Raw genomic sequence first — 20,000 nt, 5'->3', positions numbered from 1 at the left:
GTGTGCCCCAGGCATGACTCATTCTTTTCATCCCTCCCTGCCCCAATACACTAAGGCCTGTCTGGGGTGGTGCTCGCACCTCCCAAGGCAGGAAACCTATTGTCCAAGCCTCCCTTGCCGGGATCACTCCCAGAAGCAGGAGGTCAGACTCGTGTCTGTGGCAGCAGCATCCATTTTGTGATGCTGGGGCTCTGGTTAACTTTAACCGGGTAAGTAGGTTACAACATGTCTTCTCCCTCTAGAAGGGAGGGATAATATCCTCCTCCCCAGAAATGGGATGGGGGTATTATTCCAAAGTGTTAGACACCTTACACGACATGTTTTGATAAAGCCAAACCATAGTTACCATAACCGTTTAAGATTATAAGGCACTTTAAGAGTATATGGTAGGCTATATCATAGAACAGCTATAAGGACATGGTTCCGAAAGCTGCAGACAGGCTCAGCTCATGCTAGAGCACCATCTCACATGTTACCAAGCACTCTGCCTCCAGGATTGTTAAGGCCTGCCATAGGAGTGGCTGATAGGTACACATGTGTCTATATGTAAGTTAGGTATAGGAATACTACACCTAATCAAGGAGTGATTACATGACCTTGCCCCAGCTGAGTGATCAGCCAGTTGTGTCATAATGGAAGGCCAGGCCAGGGGTGGCATAATACATCCTGCAGCCCCTGGTAGGCCTAGGGTACACCTATGCCCTGGGTACCTAAGGTACACTGTACAGGGGCCAATAAGGTGACCCTATCCAAATGGGTTATGCACCTAAAGTACATAGTATCAATTTAGAGAGAGAACAGCAGGGCTGTGGGTCTGGTTAGCAGGCCCACAGCCACATCTAAGTCGAAAACCAGTAAAGCAAAAGCAAAAAGTGGGGGTGAACATAGAAAGCAGACCCTACTCTCCTACACAACCCCCCCAAACTTAGGGACATTAAACTAACCTTGACCAGTTGAGTCTTCATGTTCTAAGTGGAAATATCTGGAGAGTCCATCTGCATTGGCATGGTCAGTCCCAGGTCTATGTTCCACTGTGAAGTCCATCCCCTGTAGGGAAATGGACCACCTAAGAAGTTTGGGATTTTCACCCTTCATCTGATTTAGTCACAAGAGGGGCTTATGGTCTGTCTGAATCTTGAAGTGAGTGCCAAACAAGTATGGCCTCAGCTTCTTCAGGGCCCAAACCACAGCAAAGGCCTCCCTCTCAATAGCTGACCAACGTTTCTCTCTAGGGGTCAGCCTTCTACTTATAAAAGCAATGGGCTGGTCTTGACCATCTGTTGGACCTGGCCTCGTGGCGTGGTCCTTAACCCCCTGGATTGTGGCCGTTCCCCGCCCCGACCGTCACGGGCCACCCGTCTGGACTGCACCAAGGCCCTTCACCCGGAGCTGCACGTGGTCGCATACTCCTCGTGGCTCCGCCATCTTGTTGGCATCCACGTCACACCGTGCCCCAGCCGGCGCGACCCCGCTCAACCCAGCCTCGACCCCAGCGAAGCCCCGACATCGAGGCACCACGAACTGGCCAGGGGGTGCCGCAGGAACCATTCCTCGCCCCGGCGGAGGACAGTATCGATGGGACCCCCAACTGTCCTCCCCTCTCGAGGTGTGATCACCCTGCAAACTCCCATGGGCCTGGCGCCTCTCCTGCTGGGCGTCTGGCCACCTCCACCCGGCCACTCCGCCCCCTCGGGCGCATAGGTCCGGACATCAAAGGGCTCCAGACCTATATCTGGGGCGACCCCACCACAGCTCGGCAGTTGTATCCCGGAGTCGAGAGCCCTGCTGATCGAATCGCGGCTGACCCTACGGAGACGAACTCTTGCCGGAACCATCACGAGCCCTGCTGACTGCGTCGCGGCTCCCTCCTGTGAACCCTTTTCTGAACCACCTGGAACATCGGAGCCCTGCAGACGCTGTCGCGGCCCAACCTCGCTGGAACCTTCCTCGGAGCCCTGCTGACGACGTCGCGGCTCGAGCTGAGCAGAAACCATCTTGAGAGCCCTGCTGATTGAATCGCGGCTCTCCACGAACTGTACGCCAGAGCCCTGCTGACGCCGTCGCGGCTCGACCCCTCCGAGATCGGAGGTCCTCCAGCGTGAGGATAAGAACTGGGCCCCAGGTACCCTCGTACCACATTCCTGCCAAAGACTGTCCCGCTACCCCTACCCTTCCAAAGAGACATTGAGACTTTTGGTGGATCCCTCGATCCCTTCGTGTAAATATTGAACTCGTAACCTTTTATTGATGATAAAGAATTGCTTGTCTTGAGACAACCTCCTTGAGTCCGGTGTGGTGGTGTTACTGTGCTAGTACGGGATAGGAGAAGGATCTCTCAGGAGACTTCTCGGCAGCGCTCGGCTACTTCGTGCAGTGAGAGGGCCCCCCCCTTGGTGGTCTCACCGACTCCTCGGGGTCCGCCTTCCAACATTTGGTGGCCAGCGACGGGATCCGAGCCGAACGCAGTACGTACCAGCCAGTACCCACTAGCTACCCATCCAAACGAATAGCATCATGAGCAGCCAGGAAAACAACGCGACAATGGAGTTCCAGCCCGAACGGCTGGAAGAATATACGCACAAAGAATTAAAACAGTTCTGCAGAGACAAAGGCATTGCAACCACCAGCCTCGGTACCAAGGAAGAGATGCAGAAAGCTCTGAGGGCATGGTTGGAGGCTGGGGCAGGCCCCTCCCAGGAAGAAGGGCCCTTGCCCCTGACGGAGACCACAGCAACCGCACTGACCCCGGCAACCGGAGGAAGAAAGAGCCTAGAAACTGGCCTCTCCGAGGAAGAAATACGAGAGCGGGAAAAGGTCCGGAGCCACGAACTAGAGCTCGCCCGACTGCGGCTGGACGGCGAACTCCAGCTGGCAGAAAAGAAACTGGCCCTCGAGCAGCTACGCCTTCAAGAAGAAATAGAAGAGAAGAGACGACACCGGGAGTTGGAGGAAAAAAAACTAACTCTTGAGCACGAGCGCAGTCTCAAGGAGCTCGAGATCAAGGCCAAGAACGGAGGGACCAACACCCCCTGTACTAGAGACACTCTACCGCCCCCCGAGGCCAAGGTGCATATCCCGAAGGAGGTCGTCAAGGAGTATTACAAGAATGACGATATCCAACAATGGTTCAAGGCCTACGAGGTGGCCATGACCTCCCATCGGGTGCCCCGAAAAGACTGGGGCGCAGGCCTGTGGGGGCGATTCCTGAGTGAAGGGCGGGACACGCTGCTCCAGCTACCGGAGGAGGTGATGACCTCCTACGATCACATGAAGGAGGCCCTGCTCACCCGCTACGGGCTAACAGCGGAGATGTACCGCCAGCGGTTCCGAGACTGCAAGAAAATCCCGGGTACCACATGGGTGGAATATGTGGACTTTTTCAGTCGGGCCCTAGAAGGGTGGATCAAAGGCAGCAAAGTAACCACCTACGGACAACTGGTCGACCTCATCGTCTGGGAACATCTTTCCAACAATTGCTTCGTGGAACTGAGACAGCACCTCCTCGACAGCAAAATGACCGACCCGCGAAAACTTGCCGTCGAGGCCGATCGATGGGTCAACTCCCGGGTCCCCCGGAGCTCAATGGGGGAGTACCAGAGGAACCCCAACGGACCCCCACGCCAGCGCGGTGGGGGGGGAGGGCCGAACAGGAACCGAGACCCTCCCGCTGGGGCCCCCAGGAGCCCCCCTCGAGGGCCACCGCAGCCACATCTCTCCCCGAGCCTAGCGCGAAGGGTGGGCCCGGCCCGACCCGGACCACGGCCACCAGTGACCTGCTATGGCTGCCAACAAACCGGACACTTTGCCAGCGACCCGGCCTGCCCCCTGAACCGAAGAAACGGGGCCGGCGGGCCCCCGCCCCGGCAGCTGACAGCCGCCGCCTTGGGGGGAGAGGAGGAAGAAGAGGCCCTCGACCGAGAAAACACTGAGTGGGAGCCGGCAGCCATGTCCCTGGTCTGCCTGGGTAGCCGAGAGATGGTACCCTGCACCCCCATCCCAACCAACACCCAGAAGTACCGGCAGCAGGTCACGGTCAACGGACAACGGGCCGAAGCCCTTCGCGACACCGGCGCCAGTATCACCGCTGTCCGCTGCCACCTGGTGACCCCTGAACAGATTCTACCGAATGTGCTGTGCCCTGTGCGGACGGCCGACAACAGTGAAAGCCTATGCCAGATGGCCCTGGTCCCCTTCGAGTGGGGAGGGGTGACGGGCCTGCTGAAGGTGACGGTGCGCGACGACGCCCCGGTCGACTGCCTCCTGGGGAACGACTTGGAGAGTTCCCCCTGGGCTCAAGTAGAACGACGAGAGCACCTCCGAATGTTGGGACTGGCTGATTGGGCCTGCGCCATCACCCGGTCCATGACCGCCCAGGCCCCCCGCTCCTCCTCGACCTCCGGGACTGCCCGATCCGAGGGGCTCACACCCCCTCCCGCCAGCAGCGAGGAGGAGGCGGACACCGACCCCGGGCCCAGCGAATCCTCCCCCGAAGAGATGGCTTCTCCGAGCGCCCTACCAGAACTGACGCAATGGCAACATGAAGGGGGCCCCACCCGAGAGCAGTTCCAGCAAGAGCAACAGTCCTGTCCCTCTCTCGAAGGGGTCCGACAGCAGGCGACCGCGCAAGCCAACGGTGACCAGACCGGCACCCACTGGATCTACTGGGCCGAGGGCCTGTTGTACAGTGAACAGAAAGTGGCAGAACTCGGGGCCGGCCGCGTGTTGGTGGTCCCCCTCCGCTTCCGGGAGTTCCTTCTCAACCTGGCCCATGATGTGCCCCTCGCCGGACACTTGGGGCAAGACAAAACGTACAGTCGTCTGGTGACCCACTTCTACTGGCCCCGGATGCGGAGAGATGTGGACAACCACTGCCGGTCCTGCCAGACCCGCCAAGCCAGCGGAAAGACGGGGGGTCGGGTCAAGGCCCCCCTCCAGCCCTTTCCCGCCGTCAGCACCCCGTTTGAACGAGTCGGAATCGACATTGTGGGACCCCTGGACCCCCAAACCGCCCTGGGCCACCGCTTCATCCTGGTCCTCGTGGACCACGCCACCAGGTACCCGGAGGCGGTCCCGCTCAGAACTATAACGGCCCCTGTGGTAGGCCGGGCCTTGATGGGGATCTTCTCCCGAGTGGGATTCCCCAGCGAAGTGGTGAGCGACCGTGGCACGAACTTTATCTCCAGGTACATGCGGTCCCTGTGGCAACAATGCGGGGTCACATACAAGTTCACGACCCCATATCACCCTCAGGGGAACGGACTGGTTGAGCGGTTCAACCGAACATTGAAAGGGATGATCCAGGGCCTGGAAGAACCCCTCAGGCGGAAATGGGATGTCCTGCTGCCCTGCCTCCTGTTTGCCTATCGGGAGGTCCCGCAGAAGTCCCTGGGGTTCAGCCCGTTTGAACTATTGTATGGGCACCCGGTCCGCGGACCACTCAGCCTGGTCAAGGAGGGCTGGGAGATGAAGCCCCGAGGCGCCCCTCCTGACGTCTACCGATACCTCCTGACCCTCCGAAACCAGACCCGCAAGTTCCGAGCCATAGCCGAAGCCAACCTCGAGGCCAGCCAGGAGGACATGAAGCGGTGGTACGATCGCAACACTTCTATGGTAGAATTCGAGCCAGGTCAGAAAGTATGGGTCATGGCCCCGGTCGAACCCGGCGCCCTCCAGGACAAGTGGACCGGGCCCTTCCAGGTGGTGGAGAAGAAAAGTCCCGTCACCTACCTGGTCGATCTGGAGTCCCCCCGGAACCCCCTCCGGGTCCTACATGCGAACAGGCTAAAACCCCACTTCGCCCGGACCGAACTGAGCCTGCTGCTGGCGACCGACGAGGGGGGCGAGGACGACTCCGAGCCCTTGCCCGACCTCTTGCAATCCGACAGTCACGATGGATCGATCGAAGGGGTCCAACTCGCCTCGTCCCTGACCCCGGAGCAGCGCAACGACTGCCAGCGATTACTGCGGGACTACGCAGCCCTCTTCTCTCTCACCCCGGGGGTGACCCACTGGTGCGTCCACGACGTCGACACCGGGGAGAACCCCCCCATACGACACAGAGTCTACCGGGTGCCTGACCGAGTGCGGGCCTGCATCCAGGCCGAAGTAGCGAAGATGCTGGCCCTGGGGGTCATCGAGCCTTCCGACAGCCCGTGGGCCAGCCCTGTCGTCCTGGTGCCCAAGGCCGCAGCTCCCGGTCACCCCCCGGAGTTGCGATTCTGCGTGGACTACCGAGCCCTGAATGTAGTAACCAAGACGGACGCACACCCGATACCCCGGGCCGACGAACTGATCGACCGCCTAGGGGCCGCTCGCTACTTGAGCACGCTGGACCTCACCGCCGGGTACTGGCAAATCCAGCTCACCCCCGGCGCCCAAGAAAGATCCGCCTTTTCGACTCCGGATGGGCATTACCACTTTCGGGTGATGCCCTTCGGAATGAAGAACGCCCCGGCCACCTTCCAAAGACTGGTGAACAAGGTTTTGGCCGGGCTTGAGGCCTTCAGCGCGGCCTACCTCGATGACATTGCCGTGTACAGCAACCACTGGGCAGAGCACCTCCTCCACCTGGAGGCCGTCCTGGCCGCCCTCCAGCGGGCCGGGCTCACAATCAAGGCCAGCAAATGCCAAATCGGCCACGGATCCGTGACCTACCTGGGCCATCAAGTGGGGAGCGGGCAGGTGGCCCCCCTCCAAGCGAAGATAGATGCCATCCAGACCTGGGAACCCCCCACTACCCAGACCGCTGTCCGGGCCTTCCTGGGCCTCACCGGATACTACCGGCGGTTTATCCGGGACTATGGGAGCATTGTTGGCCCCCTCACAGAGTTAACGTCCAAAAAACAGCCCAAGAAGGTACACTGGACACCCCGCTGCCAAACAGCCTTCGACACCCTCAAAACGGCCATGTGTACTGCTCCGGTGCTGCAAGCCCCGGACTACCAGAAGGAGTTCGTGGTACAGACGGACGCCTCCGAGTATGGGGTCGGGGCCGTCCTCTCCCAAACTGACGAAAGGGGGCTCGACAGACCAGTGGCCTTCATCAGCCGGCGACTACTGCCCCGGGAGCAACGCTGGAGCACTATTGAGCGCGAGGCCTTCGCTGTGGTGTGGGCCCTCAAGAAGCTCCGGCCCTACCTCTTTGGCGCCCACTTCCGGGTCCAGACCGACCACCGGCCCTTGCAATGGTTAATGCGAATGCGGGGCGAGAACCCCAAGCTGCTGCGATGGTCCATCTCGCTACAAGGGATGGACTTTGACGTCGAACACCGGCCCGGCAATGACCACGCCAACGCCGACGGCCTGTCCCGCTTCTTCCGCCTTGACGAGGAGAATCCCCAAGGAGATGGGTGACTCTCCATGCCTTCGGCTGGGGGGGACGCCTGTTGGACCTGGCCTCGTGGCGTGGTCCTTAACCCCCTGGATTGTGGCCGTTCCCCGCCCCGACCGTCACGGGCCACCCGTCTGGACTGCACCAAGGCCCTTCACCCGGAGCTGCACGTGGTCGCATACTCCTCGTGGCTCCGCCATCTTGTTGGCATCCACGTCACACCGTGCCCCAGCCGGCGCGACCCCGCTCAACCCAGCCTCGACCCCAGCGAAGCCCCGACATCGAGGCACCACGAACTGGCCAGGGGGTGCCGCAGGAACCATTCATCGCCCCGGCGGAGGACAGTATCGATGGGACCCCCAACTGTCCTCCCCTCTCGAGGTGTGATCACCCTGCAAACTCCCATGGGCCTGGCACCTCTCCTGCTGGGCGTCTGGCCACCTCCACCCGGCCACTCCGCCCCCTCGGGCGCATAGGTCCGGACATCAAAGGGCTCCAGACCTATATCTGGGGCGACCCCACCACAGCTCGGCAGTTGTATCCCGGAGTCGAGAGCCCTGCTGATCGAATCGCGGCTGACCCTACGGAGACGAACTCTTGCCGGAACCATCACGAGCCCTGCTGACTGCGTCGCGGCTCCCTCCTGTGAACCCTTTTCTGAACCACCTGGAACATCGGAGCCCTGCAGACGCTGTCGCGGCCCAACCTCGCTGGAACCTTCCTCGGAGCCCTGCTGACGACGTCGCGGCTCGAGCTGAGCAGAAACCATCTTGAGAGCCCTGCTGATTGAATCGCGGCTCTCCACGAACTGTACGCCAGAGCCCTGCTGACGCCGTCGCGGCTCGACCCCTCCGAGATCGGAGGTCCTCCAGCGTGAGGATAAGAACTGGGCCCCAGGTACCCTCGTACCACATTCCTGCCAAAGACTGTCCCGCTACCCCTACCCTTCCAAAGAGACATTGAGACTTTTGGTGGATCCCTCGATCCCTTCGTGTAAATATTGAACTCGTAACCTTTTATTGATGATAAAGAATTGCTTGTCTTGAGACAACCTCCTTGAGTCCGGTGTGGTGGTGTTACTGTGCTAGTACGGGATAGGAGAAGGATCTCTCAGGAGACTTCTCGGCAGCGCTCGGCTACTTCGTGCAGTGAGAGGGCCCCCCCCCTGGTGGCCTCACCGACTCCTCGGGGTCCGCCTTCCAACACCATCTATATTCAGTTGTGAAAGAACAGCTCCCACACCTAACTCAGAAGCATCTGTCTGGACAATGAACTCTTTGGAGTAGTCTGGACTTTTCAGAATAGGTGCACTGCACATGGCCTGCTTCAGGTCATCAAATGCTTTTTGACAGCTTACTGTCCACTGAACTTTCTTTGGCATTTTCTTAGAGGTCAAGTCATTAAGTGGTGTCACAATGGACCCATAGTTCTTAACAAACTTTCTGTAGTACCCAGTCAGGCCCAAGAAAGCTCTGACCTGAGTCTGGGTAGTTGGAGGAGTCCAGTCCTTTATGGTCCGGAATTTGCTCTCCAGTGGTTGAACCTGACCCCCACCAACTAGGTGGCCCAGGTATACAACCTTGCTCTGCCCTATCTGGCACTTAGTGGCCTTGATAGTGAGGCCTGCCTTTTGCAGGGCCTCTAAAACATTCCTCAGGTGGACCAGGTGATCCTCCCAGGTGGAGCTAAAGACAGCAATATCATCAAGATAAGCTGCACAATAATCATCCAACCCAGTAAGGACTTGATTAACCAACCTTTGGAAAGTGGCAGGTGCCTTCTTCAAACCAAAGGGCATTACCACAAATTGATAATGTCCTCCTGGGGTCGAGAAAGCAATTTTGGCCTTTGCATTCTCAGCTAGTCTGATTTGCCAGTAGCCTGCTGTCAGGTCAAATGTACTCAAAAACTTAGCAGCTGCCAGTCTGTCAATGAGCTCATCTGCCCTAGGTATTGGGTGGGCATCTGTCCTAGTGACAGCATTGAGACCTCTGTAATTCACGCAAAACCTCATCTCTCTCTTACCATCTTGGGTGTGAGGCTTTAGCACAAGGATTACAGGACTAGCCCAAGGGCTCTCTGAAGGTTCAATGACTCCCAGCTCCAACATCTTTTGTACCTCAACTTTTATGCAGTCCCTGACATGGTCAGGTTGCCTGTAGATTTTACTCTTCACAGGCAGACTGTCACCAGTGTCCACCTCATGGGTGCACCAGGTTGTCTGACTTGGGGTCAGAGAGAACATATGTCTGTAGGATTGCAGAACCTGTCTGCAGTCCTGTTGCTGATGGACAGTGAGGCTGTCAGAAAAGACCACACCATCAACTGAGCCATCATCAGGGTTCTGAGTCAACAGGTCTGGGAGAGGGTCACTCTCTTCCTCCTGCCCCTCATCTGTAGCCATGAGTAAGCCCATGTCTGCCCTGTCAACATATGTCTTTAATCTGTTGACATGAAGCACCCTGTGGGGGTTTCTGGGAGTCCCAAGGTCCACCAAGTAGGTGACTTCTTCCTTTTTCTCAACAATAGTGTGGGGTCCAGACCATTTGTCTTGGAGTGCTGCTGGGGCCACTGGCTCCAACACCCACACTTTCTGCCCTGGCTGGTAAACAGTCAGCACAGCCTTTTGGTTATGCCAAGCTTTTTGGAGTTCTTGGCTTGCCTCAAGGTTTTTAGAAGCCTTCTTCATATACTCTGCCATCCTGGAGTGGAGACCAAGTACATAATCCACTATATCAAGTTTGGGTTGTCTGAGAGGTCTCTCCCATCCTTCCCTTACTAAACATAGTGGTCCTCTTACAGGATGCCCAAACAAAAGCTCAAAAGGGCTGTAGCCAACCCCCTTTTGTGGGACCTCTCTGTAAGCAAACAGAAGGCAGGGTAAAAGGATGTCCCATCTTCGCCTAGGCTTGTCTGGTAAACCTTTTATCATTCCCTTTAGGGTCTTGTTGAATCTCTCAACAAGCCCATTGCACTGTGGGTGATAGGGTGTGGTGAACTTGTAGTTCACGCCACACTCCTTCCACATTGCAGTCAAGTATCCTGACATGAAGTTGGCACCTCTGTCAGAAATGACCTCCTTTGGAAAGCCCACTCTGGAGAATACTCCAAGCAGGGCCCTTGCCACAACAGGAGCTGTTGTGGTCCTCAGGGGAATAGCTTCTGGATACCTGGTGGCATGGTCCACTATCACCAGCATGAATCTGTGCCCAGATGCTGTTTGTGGGTTCATTGGTCCTACAATATCTATGCCCACTCTTTCAAAGGGGACCCCCACCACAGGTAGTGGTATGAGGGGGGCCTTTGTGGTGCCACCTGATTTGCCACTGGCTTGGCAGGTGACACAGGAGCGACAAAACTCCTTGGTATCTTCTGACATATGGGGCCAGTGAAAGTGAGGGACAAGCCTGTCCCAAGTCTTGTTCTGGCCTAAGTGTCCTGCAAGGGGAATATCATGGGCCAAGGTAAGAAGGAAGCCTCTGAACTTCAGTGGTATGACCAACCTCCTGGATGCACCAGGCTTGGGGTCTCTAGCCTCTGAATACAGTAGCCCTTCATCCCAATACACTCTATGGGTACCTTGAGCATTCCCTGCAGCCTCAGCAGCAGCCAGCTGTCTGAGGGGTTCAAGAGAGGGGCAGTCTAATTGAGCCTGCCTCAGATCTGCCCTTGAAGGTCCCCCTGTTCCAAGAAACTCAACCTGATCAGGTTCAAGTTCTTCTAGGACAGTTCCTTCAGGACTCTCAGAATCATCCTCCTGGGAGGGCTGATCCACCACCTGCGGCAGGGGGGAAGGCACAGTCTTAACCCTACTGCTCTTTCTCTTGGGTTGTGACTGGTCCATAGTTTCAGGATCAAGCACTTGTTCAGTGGTGCACTTTTTGGCCTGTGACCTGGTCACAGCAAGGACATGTGCATCTATCCCCAGCATTTCTGCATGGGTCCTATACTCCACTTCAGACCAAACTGAAGTTTCAAGATCATTTCCCAGTAAACAGTCTACAGGAAGGTCTGAACTAACAACAACTTTCTTGAGGCCAGTTACCCCTCCCCAGGAGAAGTTAACAATAGCCACACTATGGGAGGTAGTGGCATTGCTAGCGTTGGTCACTAGGTAATTCTCACCTAGTATGATCTGTCCAGGGTCCACAAAGGCAGGTGTCACCATTGTGACACTAGCCCCAGTGTCCCTGTAGGCCTGAGCCATTCTTTGGTTGATAAAAGGAGTCTGTCTGTACTTGCCCAGGTTACTGGGGCCTACAGTAGAGGACAAAGCTAAGTCCCCATCACAGATCAGAATAGCCTGAGTAGGTATTCTGACTAGGCCAGAATCCTCCTCAGTTCCCAGGGTTAACCCTACTACACCCTTTTGCTGGGAACCACCACTTACAGCTGGACTAGGGGGTACAGTTGCCTTAGGGGCAATGGTGGCTGGGGGCTTATCCTTTTTGGTGCACTCACTAAACCAATGTGAGTTGGACTTACAATAGTTGCACCATGGTTGCTTTTGGCCATCTTTCTTTTTATCCTTTTTGGGACCACCCTCCCCCTGAGACTTTTGGGGGCCTGGTGAAGACTTCTGGTCTTTTTGTTTCTGGTCATTACCCTTCTGGTCTGCCTTTTTCTGATCACCGCCCTGGTTCTGGTTTTTCTGCTTAACTCTAGTCCTGACTAGGGGTGGGCGGAATTTGCGGAATTAACCTTCGCAAATTATCGCGAGAATGTTTAAAATTATCGCAAACAAGCAGAAATATCGCGAAGATGCGGAAGTTTTTTTCCGGCATGTTCGCGCGATTTTCTGCATGGTTGCGGGTCGCCAACTTACCCATGTGGCTGCTTGCGGGCGCGGCCATCTTGTTTTGAGTTGTTCTCGCGGTGCATGATCGCGAGAAGAAAGACGTGATCGCGCGACGCATGACGTCACTGCGGGCGCGAACTGTCGCGAGACAGCGCAAATGGCTAAAAACAATACAACATCTCATGGAGAACGCGACCGGATCAAGAAAACTTGTCGGCGAACGCAGGGAATCAGGTAAGGCGATCGCGCGCGCGCGAGAATGTATCATTTTACAGCGCGAGCAAGAAACAAATTATCGCCAAGCTGCGGAAACCGGAATTTTTGACATCTTCGCGCTCTCCGCGGAACGCAAAAATGTCAAATTATCGCAATTTCCGCGAACGGAACGAAATTTTTGCCCAGGCCTAGTCCTGACCCATCTATCTGCCTTCTTTCCCAATTCTTGGGGAGAAGTCAGATCAGAATCAATCAGGTGTTGATGCAGTAGCTGGTTTTGACAGTTGTTAAGAATTTGCTCTCTCATGATCAAATTATACAATCCTGTATAGTCCTTAACCTTACTTCCCACTAGCCAGCCTTCCAGAGCCTTAGTGGCACAATCTACAAAGTCAGTCCAGTCCCGAGTCTGTGTCTTCTGGGTATCCCTGAACAACAACCTGTATTGTTCAGTGGTTAGGCCACACCCATCAATTAGAGCACTCTTCAGGACAGTGTAATTGTCTGCATCCTCATCACTAACTGTGAGGAGCTTGTCTCTACCCTTCTCAGAGAAGGAGAGCCACAAGATAGCTGCCCACTGACTTTGGGGTACCTGCTGTACTTTGCAAGCTCTCTCCAAAGCAGTTATCCATTTGTGGATGTCATCCCCACACTTGTAGGGAGGGACAATCGTGCTCAGGTTTCTATTATCATAGTGCCTGTCTCTATCCTTAGGGATATTGCTGCCACCAGTGGGTTCTGACCCACTTAACTTTTGCTCTCTAGCCAGAGCAAGCTTCTCCTTGGCAAGGGCAAGTTCTTCCCTCTGAATCCTCAGATTAGCTTCCCTCATTCTGGCTTCATGCTCCTTTCTCTCAGGGGAAGTCATTCCCCTGTGAGAGGAAGCATTAGAGATGCTAGAGACATGGGAGTGGATGGATTCCCTTGAAGGGGATCTGTCTCTCCTGCTTCTCTGGGTAAGCCCACTTGGGGGTCTGTATGGGGGGACCCCATGCAAACTCCCATGTAAGCTTAGGTTAGCCTGGCTAAGTCTTCCTACTTGGCCCTGGCTGTCTACCTCTTCATCTGAAGTCCCATCTGACTCATCTGTGGTGGGTAGACCCTCCTTTGTACCTAGGGTACTGGCCTGTGAGGCCCTAAAAGTATCATACTCCTCTAGGAGTTGTACTAGCTGAAGGAGGGTAGGGTTTGTACCCTGTTTTAACTTTCTGGAGGTACACAATTGTCTCATCTCCTGAAAAGTTAGGGTATCATATCTAGAGGGGGTCTTCTTCAGACCTGCCCCTCCTGAGAGAGCATCTATTTGATCTCCTCCCAGAGACATGATCTAGTGAGGGTGTGGTGTGTGCACCTACCTACACTAGTTGTTTCTACTAAACCTCTCTGGTATTTGTAGTCAGGGTGTGTTACTCCCTTCAACCTACAACCACTAATTCCAGTAGGACTTAAGTATTATAATCAATGTTATATGTACCTAAACAATATCTGTGTGATCTTTCAATTTAGTATCTCAAGATTACAATGGTATTACAACAGCAAGCTCAGATCCCAACCGCTGCTCGCCAATGTGAGAAGTTGGCCTGATGTATGATGTCACTAGTTCTAGTGTACACCTTATATCAGTCCAAACAACCCTTATGGTGATTGGTTGTAAAGTCAACCTTATAGACCAGCTATCCTAGTGGTAGCATGGACAAAAGCAGTCTTAGGCTAAACTCTGAATGGCATGTGAAGCCAGCTGTGATACCATATATAATACCTTGAATACCAAATGAAAGGACACCACAACAGATATATATATAAAATAAAGTGTATTTATTCTAGTCAAACCCTCAGCACTCTTTATGAGATTAGAGGTAAGTACAACACAGTCTTATTTATGCATACATTAAGTCACACAGGTAAGTAATACAGTTTGGCCCTAGGGGCCACGCAAACCATATACTAAAGAAGTGGTATAAGGACCACTATCACGGAAATAGGATAGGCCTAGGTCTAGGGAATCGCTGGGGCTACACTACACTAGCAACAGTTAGGAAGTGGGAGGCCCACAGGATTCAGGTGCAGAGTGGAAACACTCACGCGTAATGCGTAAAAGTCGATAGAATTACTAGCAGTTAGAATTTAACAGTTTAAGGACACTTATGAAGCAGCTAGAGAGTCGACACTCAGAAACTAGACCCTAGGATAGTCACTACCCTTGTGAGCACCGAAGTACCAAAGTTACCTAGCCCACGGGCTGCGGGTGCATAGGTGTGAACTTGCGTCGGGTTTCGTCGTGGACTTCTATGGATGCCTGAAGGAAAGTTGCTGACAGGCAGTCAGTGAAGAGTGTCCGGTGGATCCCAAGGCTGGCATCAAGAAGAGAGGAGACCTGCAAGCAGAAGGGACAGAGTCAAGGTCACTAGCCATTGACCACGTGGAACTGGGAAGGAACCAGGCGATGTCGTAAAGATTGCAGGTGAAAGGTGAAGCTTGTCGCTGCAGCCACGGGTACCAGGAGACGTCGAGGACAACCAGGACCAGGAGGCGAGCTGTCCCACGAAGGCTCTTGCTGTCGGCGGCGTCGAAGTCGAACTAGGACTCACCAAGCCTTGGCAAGCGGAACCCACGAAGAACGGAGGACTTGCTTCTGGTGCAGACCAGGAAGGTCTGGGGTGCTTCTCTTTTGCAAGGAAGCGGGAGCCAGTCTGGAGGAGCCAAACCAGCAGTGGAGATTTCAGGGTGCGTCGTCACAAAGGCCACTAGCCAACGGGCAAGCAACCGGACAGACGCGGCAAGCAGGAAATTGCAGAAGGGCCCCACGCAGGACTCGTGGAGTGTGGGGGGCTGATCTTCGGTGCAGATGGTGCTTGGGGTTGGGGCTTCTCAATCCCCGGTGCACAACTTCGAGGGTGCCTCAGAAGCTGCGCTGGAAGATACTAGCCACTTTTCCCAGGTAGCCGGTCCCACGTCTCTCGTCGCCTCCACGGATCTCAGCTCGACTGTGGATGTGGATCAGGGTCGGAGAAGTCTGGAAGTCAAGGCTCTGGTCGGGCTCTGCAGTCGGTCCCTCGTAGAACTTCAGCAAAGCAAAGGGTAGTCTCTTGATGGTGCCTGTTTGCACAGGGTAGCCACTCCTTGGCCACAAGGGAGATTCTTCAGTCTTCTTCTTTCGTCGAATGTCGAAGGTCCAGAGTTTCTGTTCAAGTTGCAGGTTCAGGATAATCTAATCTCCTGGGGCCCAGCTACCACTCTTATACTAATCTGGGGGGCTGGGTTGCCTGCTAGGTCACGCCTTATGGGTGGGACCTGGGAGGGGGGTGGTTACACCCCCTTCCCTTTGTCCAGTTTCGCGCCAGGACTGGGGCTGGAGTGCCCCAGCACCGGTTTGAACTGGACTATGCACAGGACACCTTGTGTGCCCCAGGCATGTCTCATTCTTTTCATCCCTCCCTGCCCCAATACACTAAGGCCTGTCTGGGGTGGTGCTCGCACCTCCCAAGGCAGGAAACCTATTGTCCAAGCCTCCCTTGCCGGGATCACTCCCAGCAGCAGGAGGTCAGACTCGTGTCTGTGGCAGCAGCATCCATTTTGTGATGCTGGGGCTCTGGTTAACTTTAACCGGTTAAGTAGGTTACAACATGTCTTCTCCCTCTAGAAGGGAGGGATAATATCCTCCTCCCCAGAAATGGGATGGGGGTATGATTCCAAAGTGTTAGACACCTTACACGACATGTTTTGATAAAGCTAAATCATAGTTACCATAACCGTTTAAGATTATAAGGCACTTTAAGAGTATATGGTAGGCTATATCATAGAACAGCTATAAGGACATGGTTCCGAAAGCTGCAGACAGGCTCAGCTCATGCTAGAGCACCATCTCACATGTTACCAAGCACTCTGCCTCCAGGATTGTTAAGGCCTGCCATAGGAATGGCTGATAGGTACACATGTGTCTATATGTAAGTTAGGTATAGGAATACTACACCTAAGCAAGGAGTGATTACACGACCTTGCCGCAGCTGAGTGATCAGCCAGTTGTGTCATAATGGAAGGCCAGGCCAGGGGTGGCATAATACATGCTGCAGCCCCTGGTAGGCCTAGGGTACACCTATGCCCTGGGTACCTAAGGTACACTGTACAGGGGCCAATAAGGTGATCCTATCCAAATGGGTTATGCACCTAAAGTACATAGTATCAATTTAGAGAGAGAACAGCAGGGCTGTGGGTCTGGTTAGCAGGCCCACAGCCACATCTAAGTCGAAAACCAGTAAAGCGAAAGCAAAAAGTGGGGGTGAACATAGAAAGCAGACCCCACTCTCCTACACCGACTGTTTAATTAAAACAAAGCATCGCGAAGGCCCGAGGCTGGTGTTGACGCGATGTGATTTCTACCCAGTGCTCTTAATGCCAAAGTGAAGAAATTCAATGAAGCGCGGGTAAACGGCAGGAGTAACTATGACTCTCTTAAGTAACTATGACTCTCTTAACCTATTCTCAGTTGTAGTGGCCTTTACCTCCCAGTGGTCCCGCCGGTAACTGCCTCTATGGTACTAGACTCTGCGTAGAGAAGTATATAGAGACAGGCTAAACAAGGTTCTATCATGGCAGCGAGCGTGATAGTGAGAAGTGGCGAAGCAAACGAACACATTTCCAGATGGGGTAGTTCCTGGAGAATAAAAACCCCGCTAAGATGGCGTAAGGAGGTGCTGTCTTTTCAAGAAATCATTAACCTCCTCACCGAATTTGACAAACCAGCACTAGCTTCAAACAATGCAACAAACAACAACGATCCAGGTCACGTTATAGGCCTTAGTTCACCCTCAGAAGCAGAAGAAGACAAAACAATAGACCTCAGCGAAACCATTGAATTTGTGGCCTCCTCAGCCAAGAATAACATTGATACAGCCAATTTTGAAAACCTACCGGATGTATACGAAATCAGCAAAGAACTGGTAACAAAGAAAAGTGACTACTCCAAAAAAGTCACATATTGGAAATACCCAAACGAAAAGTATAAATGTGACTTGTGTGGAGACATAATGGGAACCTTCAAAGAATTGAGAAAACATGTCTCCAACAAGCATAAAGGCTTCTATCTCAAAGCGTATTGTTCAAAATGTGACAAAGAAGCCGAATATCACAATATTGCATGTCACTATGCAAAATGTAAAGGAAGACCTCAAAAAGGAGAGCTGTCATTCCTGTGCAGCTACTGTGACCTCAGATTTGGAACAAAGATTGGAGTTTCACAACATGCTCGGCACGCACATCCAAGAGCGCAAAATGAGGCTAGACTGGCAGCTCTAGCAAGCAGCAAACCATCAAAACTATGGTCACAGGAGGAAATATTGTTATTAACAGAATTGGAAAAAGTGTACGAGAACAAAAGAAACATTAATGCGCTGATGGTCCCGCATTTTGACAATAAAAATAGTAAACAAATTGCAGAAAAAAGAAGAGATAGAAGAGATAAGAGCAAAAAATCGACAAAGGATGTACTGCAAGCATCCAATGTCTCTGAGAATGACTCCTGCGATGAACCAGAGATTGCAGTTGAAGTAACAACAGAAAGGCGCAGAGACTTTATCAATCGGAAACGAGCGCCAAAAATAAGAAACTTTGATGAGCTGAATGATAGAATCACAGAAATCGAAAAGTACACAAAAAACATCCAGCATCATGATGCTGCTATGGATCTGATGGATGAGATAGTGACTTATATATCAGAAAACACCAATGATATAAGTCCTGAACCATCAAATCATACCGAACTATCGAGCGAACCCGACAATGAACCTATGAACTCTGCTCAAGTTGAGCAACAGACTGCCCCTGGACAAAACAAGATACCAAAGAAAGATGGAAGGCGCAATCAAACACAAAAGAAAAAATATACAAAATCAAGGGGCAGTTACAAAGAATATCAGACAATGTTCCAAAAAGACAAAAAGAAAATTGCCAGGATAATCACTGATGGGGCAGAAGATGCCACTTGTCAAATCAGTGCTGATGAAATCTTCCAATACTATAAAGGCATAATTGAAAAAGAGAACAAGAAAAATCCCAAATTCATCCCAATTGACCGGATACCAGATGAATGGGAAATTGGAAGTTTATGTAAAGAAATTACACTGCTCGAAGTAACTAAAGCCTTTGATGAATCAGATTTAAAGAAAGCAGTGGGGCCTGATAAAATTGGTCTGAATGACTTAAATAAAGTGCATAGCAGGCAACCAAGACTACTACCCAGAATCTTATCGTCTTGGCTATTGATGAGAAGAGTACCAGAAAGTATTAAGAAGAACAGGTCAATACTAATACCCAAGAATGTACCGATTAGCGAACTCAAAAAGATAAGTAATTGGCGTCCAATTACTATCGGTACGGCATTCATGAAGCTGTTCACAAAAATATTAACCAAAAGACTCACATTTTTCGTTGAAATAAATACGAGACAAAAAGGCTTCATGAAGGTGCGAGGTTGTCTCGAAAATCTGACTCTTCTGCAAAACATTATAAAAGGGGCACGAAAGAACAGAAGCTCGTTGGCAGTGGTGTTCATAGATATATCAAAAGCTTTTGACTCTGTCAGCCATGGTCATATTCTACAGAGTCTTGAAAGACACAGGGTTCCATCATGCATCAGAGACATAATAAAAGACTTATACACTGACTCAACAACATTTTTCAAGGGAAAAAACAATGAAGCAACTCCAGAAATAACAATGAAGTCAGGAGTTAAACAAGGTGACTCTTTATCCCCACTGCTGTTTAATATTGCCATGGATCCTCTGATCTGTGATCTTCAGAAAGAAGGCAAGGGCTTCACATTTGGTTCCAATAATCTCATCAAGCAAATCACCGCTCTGGCCTTTGCCGATGACATCGCAGTACTCAGCAACACCTGGGAAGGAATGAGTACAAATCTGAAAATCATTGAAAAATTCAGTAAAATAACAGGATTAAAACTTAATGTGAAAAAAACACATGGATTTTATATAAGTCATCGTAAAGATAAGATCCTAGTAAACAACTGTAGACCATGGCAATTTGAAAAACAAAACATTGAAAACATCCACCCAGGAGAAAGTGAGAGATACCTCGGACTGAACTTCGATCCACACACCGGCCATTCAAGCAACAACAAAATTAATGAGGTTCTTGTTGACTGGGCTCAAAAACTCGACAATCTACCACTTAAGCCCACACAGAAAATAGAAATATTCTGTAAATACTTGATCCCTAAACTGTCATTTAAACTGGAAATGACAGGAACAGAAGCGAAAACTTTAAACATTCTGGATCAAACAATTAGAAAGTATGTCAAACATTTCCTACACCTTCCTGCATACACATGTGATGGTCTCCTGTACTCGAAAAGATCCTTTGGGGGCCTCAGTATTCCAAAGCTATGTACGACAATTGGTCTGAACAAAGTTAATAACTTATTGTATCTCAGGGAAGCTCCAGACCTGTACATAGCTCATTCATTCATGTATGCAGGAGAAGTAATCAATGAAAAAATTGATAACATCATTAAAACACACAAACTCAACATAGTAGGCAGTAGATCTCTGAGTCATGAACTAAATTTGATAGCAACATATGACTGGAGGAAAGAAGAATTTGAGAAATGGGCAAATCTCCCTGTCCAAGGTGATGGTATCA

This window comes from Triturus cristatus, chromosome 1_1, assembly GCF_964204655.1.
Source record: "Triturus cristatus chromosome 1_1, aTriCri1.1, whole genome shotgun sequence".
NCBI lineage: Eukaryota > Metazoa > Chordata > Amphibia > Caudata > Salamandridae > Triturus > Triturus cristatus.
The sequence above is the reverse complement of the archived record's forward strand: the minus strand, read 5'-3'. Positions refer to the sequence as shown.